The sequence below is a fragment of the Rattus rattus genome, chromosome 8 (genome assembly GCF_011064425.1).
Source record: "Rattus rattus isolate New Zealand chromosome 8, Rrattus_CSIRO_v1, whole genome shotgun sequence".
Lineage (NCBI taxonomy): Eukaryota > Metazoa > Chordata > Mammalia > Rodentia > Muridae > Rattus > Rattus rattus.
This window is the reverse complement of record NC_046161.1, coordinates 50,104,901-50,113,893: the sequence shown is the minus strand read 5'-3', so window position 1 is coordinate 50,113,893 and position 8,993 is coordinate 50,104,901.

Below are 8,993 nucleotides of genomic sequence, written 5' to 3'. Positions count from 1 at the left end.
GGCTGGGTGTCCTTGGACCTGGCTGGCTTCTCTCTGGTTTAATTGGGAGGTTAAGTGTGGACTTACATCTTTTGCCATGAGTCTGTGGTTTAAATGTGTCTTTTGTGCAAACGGTGTGATCTTGCAAAGGCAGCGAACAAAATTTTTTGACAGAGTCTTGCTAGGTAGCTCTGACTGCCCTGGAACTCACTATGTAGACCAGGCTGGCCTCGTACTCACAGAGATCCTTCTGCCTCTACTTCCCAAGGTCTGGAATTAATGGTTTGTGTCACCATGCCTAGCATGGTTATTTGTTACATCATATGTAACAGTTGCTTCAGAGCCAAGGGAGCCGGCCCCTGCGTGGCACCTTCAAAGCGTGACCCACGTCTCCCAACCTGGCTCAGTGAAGTCTTGCCAGTTCTCCGGAAAAGGAAGAAGCCTTAAACTGTACACACAACCCTCCAAGGTCCACAGGCTCTGCTGACCTGAGAGGTAGGTGAGCTGCAAGGCAGCTGAGAGTCTCAGACAAGCTGGCCCCAGGCAGTGACCTGAACTCACGTCAAGGGACCTTGGCAGCTTCCTCACTATAGAGGTATGGAAACCATAGCTCAGAGAGGGGATGAGCACACCCAGGGCCACACAGCAAGGCCCTGGTACAAGAACACCTGCATTCCATGGCATCTTTGACGAGAAGCAAATTCAGATTGAGTTAACCAACTCTGACAAGAGCCAGATCTTGGACTTAGGTATGAGGATACAGGCGGTCCAAGGCTGGTCCTCAAGAAGGCTGCAAGAACATGACAGTGATGGTCGTGTTAACCATTGACAACAGAGGCATCCACGTGAGAGAGGAGACAGCTCGAGGGGCCAGGTACAGTCCTTTAAAACTATGAAGAGGAAGAATAGCCCGAGGAAACTTCTGAGAGGTGATGTGTCATGCTGGGTTTGAAGGAAAAATAAAAGTTCCCCGTGTGGGCAAAATGTGGAGAACATTCCAGACAGAGGCAGTAGAGTAGTATATTCTGGCAGATACAGCTGCGAATCCTTAGAGGTTCTGAACAGAGGCAAGACAGGATCAGATTTGAACTAAAGGAAAGATCCCTCTGGCCACAGAAACACTGGGGAGAGCAGGGGAGTCAAGGCCAGGTGAGAGGCCGGGAGTCTGGCCCTCCACCCTCAGCTCATTCCCAGGGAGATAGGAAAGCATGGTCTGGTTCTGGACATACCTAGGAGGTAGACACAGGCCTCTGGCCAGGAATCCCAAGGAAGCCCGGAGAGGAAGCAGCAAGGGGTGGGGAGAGGGTGGGTCTTTCTCTTGGACAAGCTTCTGGGCAGCTGCCTGATTTGTGTCCCTGCACTGGTTGCTGTTACAGGTGATAAGACCTACAACAGCCAGGGCAGCCCTCACCGAGCTTCCTGCTGCCAGGTCTCATTCAGGGGAAGCACCTTGTCCTCTGGTCAGCTCCGTGAGGCTGCCCCCTCCTACCCCACCACACTAGGGAGAAAAGCCAGGCTGGCAGCCTTTCATGATTTACCTGAGATCACCTTGCTTAGGAGGGGGAAGCAGTGGCTCTCCCAGCTGAGTCCAGGAGCCTCTGATCTACCCTAAATCAACCCCACATTCACATAGGCTCACCTGACCCTTACCAGAATCCCCCATTAGAATGAGCAGTTGGGAGAGGGGTCTTAGTTATCCTTTGATAGAAGAAGGGTCTCCAGCACCAAACATCCTCCTGGGTCTGAGGCCCTCAAACCTGATCTCTTCTCTTCTTATCCATGCTGGAGGACAAAAGAGGGCTCTGGTTGGGCTTCTATGTCCTGAAGGCCCCAGTATAGCATGAAGAGCCTAGTTCCAGCACACAGACTTCTTGTGTGACCCTGAATAAGTCCTGTCTATTTTCAGGCCCCAGAGATAGCATCATCAACCCCTCCAAGGTCATTGTGTGATCCTTAGGGACCCACACCTTCCTCATCCACACACCCGCCCTTTCTCTAACAGAGACCTGGCCACCCTCCATGGCCTGTATGCAGCTTACCCCTCCTCTGACCAGCTCTCCGGGTGTCTCCTGTGGACATCTGCCTCCACTCTGTCCCTGGGTGTCTGACTGAGGCTAAAGAGTGTGAGGGCAGATCCACGCCATAGCTGAACTCAAACCTGCCAGGGAGGAGGCCTGTGGATTTCAGAGCTGTATCCTTCCTACGGCCCACATGGACCCACACAGGCAGCCTGACCCTTCTTCATTTCATCACCATAGCTAGCTGTCTCTCTGGTTCCGTCCCAGATCTCACCTCACTGTGCCCTGCCCCTCACATGGCTTACCTGCCCTTTCAACAGGGACACCCCTGACACTGGGGCAGCGGCTGGCTCTAGATAAGATGCCACACTGGCTGGTCCCTGGGAAAACAAGACAGGTGAAGAACTGGAGCTGTCAACTGCCGCTTCCTAAGATTCCTACATATCCCGGGAGCCAAAGTCCAGATCCTTCCAGCGAGGCCAGACTGTGGGCCCTGGAGAGCCCAGGCCACTTCTTCTCCGTAGAGCAAGGCAGAAGGGTCTACTGGCTCCCAATTGACAGGTTTCCTGTCACCCTCCCCTTCTCCTGCAGGAAAGACCAGCTGTTGGTGTCAGATTAATGGCCACAATTAAAGGCAAAATGCCCTTGCTGTGGCCGGCTGTCCTCCCACACCTGGGAGGCTGGAGGCTGGGCTCACAGTGCTAGGAACCAGAGATTTGTAATGAAACCAGACAGGCCTCTTAACCGCTGATGCTATCAGGGCCCAGGGGAGATGCAGACTTATTTCCTAATCTCCTATGGAGCATCTGTCAGCCCTACCACACAGCAATGTCATTCCTGTGCACAGCAAGGACCTTTCATGGGGCAACTGTCAACTGCCTGCTTGACTGCCCATACCACCTCATCCAGTCCCTTCCCATTGCCTGGTGTCAGGCTGTACAGCACACACACACACACACACACACACACACACACACACACACACACACACACACGCATGCGCACGCGCGCGCACACGCACACGCACACGCACTCACACACATGCACACGCACTCACACACGCACTCACACACGCGCGCAAGCACCTTTCATTCCTACACCCACCCTGGTTCATTCATAAAGAGTCTCTGTGCACCAGTTTCATTAACAGAAGAAAGAAAAATACGAACATCCCTTTGGCAGTGTTGGAAAACAAGAGGAAATCTCAGAGAGAACAGCTGCTCTGTAGCGGGTTTCAAAAGAGAAAATGAGAACCCATCAGTGCTGCCCAGCCTGAGAGCCACTCAGCAGTTCTGATCACTGCATCCCCAAGCAGGGCCGGGCCCCACAGCTCAGCAGCCGTGAGCACAGCTGTGTGAGGCAGTGAGGGGTCTGGGCCGCCCGCACCACACAGGACCCCATAGCCAGACAGAGGGAAGCCTAGAAAGGCCTTGGCCCAGCAGAGCCTACGACACCAGAAACTTCCCCTAATAGTGACGATTGCAGCCCAGCCCCTATAGAGACATCCCGAAACCCCATCAGCAGATGCTGGAGGTGGGTGATGAGCAGCGATGCCAGGACAGACCACCCTTACCCCGGTCTCTGGGAACACACAGCACCCCATGACACGTGAGAACAAGCAGCCATTCTTAGGAAGCCACTGGTTTCCGGTTTGTGCGTGAGGAGGGATCACCTTGCTCATGCCCTGCTAAGGCTCAGATTCGGCTGGGAAACATTGCTGATGAGTGTAAACTGTAGCCCTAGTAAGTCGGCCTGCCAATCACTCCCGGGCTCCTGAAGTAACTTCCACTGTACGATTCATATTCAGTGCAGCTACACATCTCAAGCATTCAGTTTAATGAATTCGGACAAAAAGTTACAGCATCTAACTCACTCCTGCCTGTAGATGTGGGACACTTACCTCAGCCCTCATGCCTCTTTGTCCCCTTCCCATCCCCCCACCAAACCTCCCCAACCATGCACCCAATACACACTTGACTACAGAAACAATAGCTGACTCCTTCCTTCCTTCCTTCCTTCTTTCCTTCCTTCCTTCCTTCCTTCCTTCTCTACAGCATCTTGCTAATGGAGTCTGCAAAAATCTGCAGTCTTCAGGTCTGGCCTCTTTCACTCAAGCATAGTATTTGGGAAATCCATTCATTTTCCGTATGTCAGTAGTTCATTACTTTTATTATTCTAAGAATAATTGCAAAAATAGAGTCTGTTGGTTTGTTTTGCTGCTGGTAAATATCTGAGCGTTCCCAGGTTTTGTGTTGAACAAAAGGGCTATGAACATGTGTGCATTTGTCGTGAGCATGCTCCAGTCCTGAGAAGACAGAATGGGACTTCTCAGGCTCGTGCATGTATGCATTCGCAGGTTGACGCTCACCCCGGCAGTTTGTTCTTGCACAATCTCGTTATTATTAGTGTTATTCCCATCAAACAATTTTAACTGGTTTAACCCCACACTTCACAAACTTACTGAGACACTGATTTTTTTATATTTCTGCACGCACGCGCACACACACACACACACACACACACACATACATACACACCTCCTTGTGCCTTGCTCTCATGGAATTAGTAAGCTCTAGAATTTGTTATTATTAATTTATTCATTCCTTTGGAGCGTGGGGAGAAGCCCAAACGTAAGTTACACTGAATCCAGACAATGAGAAGGAATCCCAGAACGGCAGGGCAAGCAGAGTGGTCAGAGCAGCAGCCTTTGGGACGAGAAGAATGCCATCTCACTGCCGCTGCAAGCCCTGCTTAGAATTCTATTCATTCATTCATTCATTCACTCACTCATTCATTCATTCATTCGCTCATTCATTCATTCATTGGTATTTCAGACAGGATTTCTCTGTGTGGCAGTCCTGGCTGTGCTGGAGCTCCTTTGTCAACCAGGCTGGCCTCGAACTTGCAGAGATTAACCTACCTCTGCCTCCCAGGTGCTAGAATTAAAGGTGAGTGCCACCACGCCTGGCTAATATTCTAATTTTCTCATTGTTTAACGTTGTGTGTACGGATGTTTTGCCTACATGTTTGCACGTGTATCATGTGCACTCTTGGTGCAGGTGGGGCTCTGAAGAGAGCAACAGATCCCCTGGAACTGGAGTTAGGGTGGTTGTGAACGATCGCGTGGATGTCAGGAATCAACCCGGGGTCTTCTGAAAGACCAACAGGTGCTCTAAACCACTGAGCCCTCTCCTCACCCCTTTACACAAGGTCACACTATTTACCTTTGGCTACCCTGGAACTCACATATAGACCAGGCTGGCCTTGAACTCACAGAGATCCACCTGCTTTGACCTCTTGAGTGCTGGGATTAAATGTGTGTACTACCATGCCCAACCAAATCAGAGACAGATCTCTGTGAGTTTGAGGCCAGTTTGGTCTACACAGAGCTCTAAGTCAGTCGTGGGTACATAGTGAAGCCCAACTCATAAACAAGAAAGCAGAGCAATTGGTGGGTCAGTAACTGGAGAGACAGACAGACAGACAGACAGACAGACACCTACTGCTGTTTTTGCAGAGGACCTTGGGACAGGAGGACTGAGTGGCTCCCAGCACCCATCTCGGGTGGCTCACAATTGTAGCCCCTGTCAGAGGGATCTGATCCCTTCTTTTGCACAGACAGATAAACAGGCAAACACTGAGACACAGAAAACTCAAAAGAAAGAAGGTGGAACGGTGAGGGCTGCAGAGATGGCTTGGTGGTTAAGAACTCTTACTGTTCTTACAGAAGACCCGGGTTCAGTGCCCAGCAGTCACATAACAGCTCACAGCTGTCTCGTAACTCTAATTCCAGAGGATCCAAAGCCCCTTCTGGCCTCTAGGCACCAGGCATACACATAGTGCACAGGCATACATGCAGCAAACACTCAAACACATAAAATAAAAAGAAACAAGTCTTTAAAAAAGAAAGAGAAAGAAAGAAGGAAGAAAGGAAGGAAGGAAAGAAGGAAAGAAAGAAAAGAAAGAAGGAAGGAAGGAACTGAGAGTCCAGTAACTATTTTTTAAAATAAGATTATTCAGGATCAACCCACCAAAACAAAAGTGCCAGATGGTTTAAAAGCACACCTTGGGCTGAGGTGTGGCTCAGTGATAGAGAATTGGTCTCGTATGTGGAAGGCCTTGGGTTCAGACACTAACACTTAAGTTGGTAGATATGGATAATGTTATATACATTATGAGGAACATAAAGACGGACAGATCTATATGCAGGACTAGCATGCCAAAATATGTATGTTCGATGACCTCTGGAATTAAAACTACAAACAGGAAGGCTCGCACAAACAGTGCCTAGGGGAGAAGTCCCAGGTAGAAGCACTTTGTGTGTCCCCTTGGGCACGTGGGACCCTGTCACTCACAGAGCCGTGGAAAAGGCTCACACATTGTCTTCCTGTCCTCCTTCCATTCCCACTGAGTTCACACTTCTGGCTTCCTAGGGTGCTCCCCACAGTTGGACAGGCCTGGGCAGTGTCTGCGCACTTATCTGGTCCCTGGGAAATGTCACACTGCTGTGACCGCCCCTGGCATGCTGGCCTAGGAGGCCGCAGGCAGAAGAGTCCACTCAGTATCAGAGCTCAGAGCCTCACAGGGTGTTGAACACTAAGGATGGGTGGCCCCATCCCACAGGCCGAGGTCCTTGGCTGGGTAAAAGGAAAGAGAGCTGAGCAGCCTCCTATCTGCAGAGGAAATGTGACGGTTGCCTTGGGCTCCCAGCACCATGGCTTCCCTGCTGCAATGGACTCTGGGACCCTCAGACTCTGACCGGTGATAAACTCATCCTCCTGTAAGTTGCATTTTTCAGGTATTTGATTATATCAACAAGAAAATAAATAAATATAGAAACACACACACCCCCCACTGTGTGGGGAGCAGTCTCAGTAACAGAGATGGCCCACCCAGATCCTGAGCTGATATCTGTCAGCCTCAGGAAAAAAAGAGCTTGGAGTAGGCCTAAGACACCATCTGTTAGAAAATTGTCACATTCTGCTCCAACCTACTAAGTCGTTAGCTCTAGAAGCAGAGTGAAAACCCCATTTCAGAACCAACGTTTTTGTCTTAAAATGTTCCCCATAGCCCCTTGTTCTAAAATGGGTTTGTCCCCTAACCCTGCGACATGGTCAAAGGAAAACAGCCCCAAAGCACAAAAGTATTGTGCACTTAGCAGCAAGAGGGAATAAGCCTTTCCAAGAGACATCACTAATGTTTATCCCATGGCGTAGCAATGCCCACAGTGTGAGAGCCGGAGGCCCAAAGCTCATGTATGGAGAGACTCATGTGCCCGTCGGGGATGGGAGTTGTTTGGTTTTGGTTTTGTTTGTTTGAGACAGGGTTTCTCTATATAGCCCTGGCTGTCCTGGAAGTGCTCTATAGACCAGGCTGGCTACAAATTCAGAGATCTGAACCTGCCTCCCAAGTGCTGGGACTAAAGTCCTGCAGCATCAGTTGGGTGGATGGAGGGACTCTTAGTTGGGAATTCTAGTATGACCGCTGCCTCCCCAGTTGGTCTCTGCTGGATGTTGTAAGCACCTTATTTGATGTTTCTTTTGCTTGATGTCTCGGTCAGGCCACCCCGATCATCTCTGCTTAAGGTCGTAAATGCTTGATGTGATAAGTTTGCTACTTGTCTTAGTCACTGTTCTGTTGCTGGGAAGAGACACCATCACCAAGGCAACTCCTATACGAGAAAGCATTTACTTGGGAGCTGGCTTACAGTTTCAGAGGCTTGGTCCATTAGAACATGAGGTTCCATGGCGGCGGGCAGACATGGTGCTGGAGAGGTAGCAGAGAGCTGCATCCTGACCCATAGGCACAAAGACAGACTCTGGGCTTGGCATGGGCTTTTGAAACCTCAGTCAGCCACACATTCCTCCAACAAGGCCACACCTCGTAATCCTTTTAATCCTTTCAAACACTGCCACTACCTCATAGCTAAGTGAGCCTATGGGGCCATTCTTGTTCAAGCCACCACACTGTCTGTTACCGGTTTCTGTCTCCCACCTCTTTCTATTTATCCTTTACTCTGCTTGTCGTACGCACAGTGGGCACACCAGCTGGCATAGATCATTCTCTGACTGTACAGCGCAGGAGGCAGGGACAGAGACCACCTATCCAAGGATGGACTCCACAGTTTCTCTAGCTGAAGCTGCCACTGTCACCAGTGAGTGTCTCATTTTCAATAGTGGCACCCACTTCTGCATATCTGAAATCATGCTACCACGGGCAGGACCAGGCTGCTATTTGATGGAAGTTAGTTACACAGTTCTTTCCTTCACTGAGGAAGAGATTTATCTTCCCTGGGATAAATACACTGGAGAATATGAAGTCTTTCTCCACAGGTCTTCTCATAGCACCACCAGCAAGGACGTAAACAAACACACCTCACACCATCTTAGCAACCCACACAACGCTGTTCTACCCCAAGAATTCAACTCACAGTCTCAGAAGGGAGTCAATGATGGTTCTAAGGTTTGCTGTCCCGTAATCTGCATGGGGCAGAATAACCTGATGACTAGCCATGTTTAGCATCACAGTAGATGACGTCTTATGAACCTGGGACACTGTCCTCTGTGGTGAGCCATATGAATTCAACCCTGGCACCAAGGTGTGGGTATGGGGGTAAGACTCTTAGCCCCCACCAAGGGCTGGGGCTCACACCCAGGACCTTGTACATGCTAGGTAAGTTCTCTGCCACTGGTCACCCCTATGGCCCATTCCCTTCTCTATTAAATCAATTAATTCTCAATGTTTTCAGGGTTTTTTTTTTTTTTTTTTTTTGGTTCTTTTTTTTTGAGCTGGGGACCGAACCCAGGGCCTTGCGCTTCCCTAGGCAAGCGCTCTACCACTGAGCTAAATCCCCAACCCCGTTTTTTTTTTTTGTTTTGTTTTGTTTTTTTTTTTTTAACATTTTTTTATTTTTTTTGGGGAGAGGGATTAATCAGAAGATAAAATACAGGAACTAGTTCTCTCCTCTCACCACGAGGGTCCCAGAGATAAAACTCG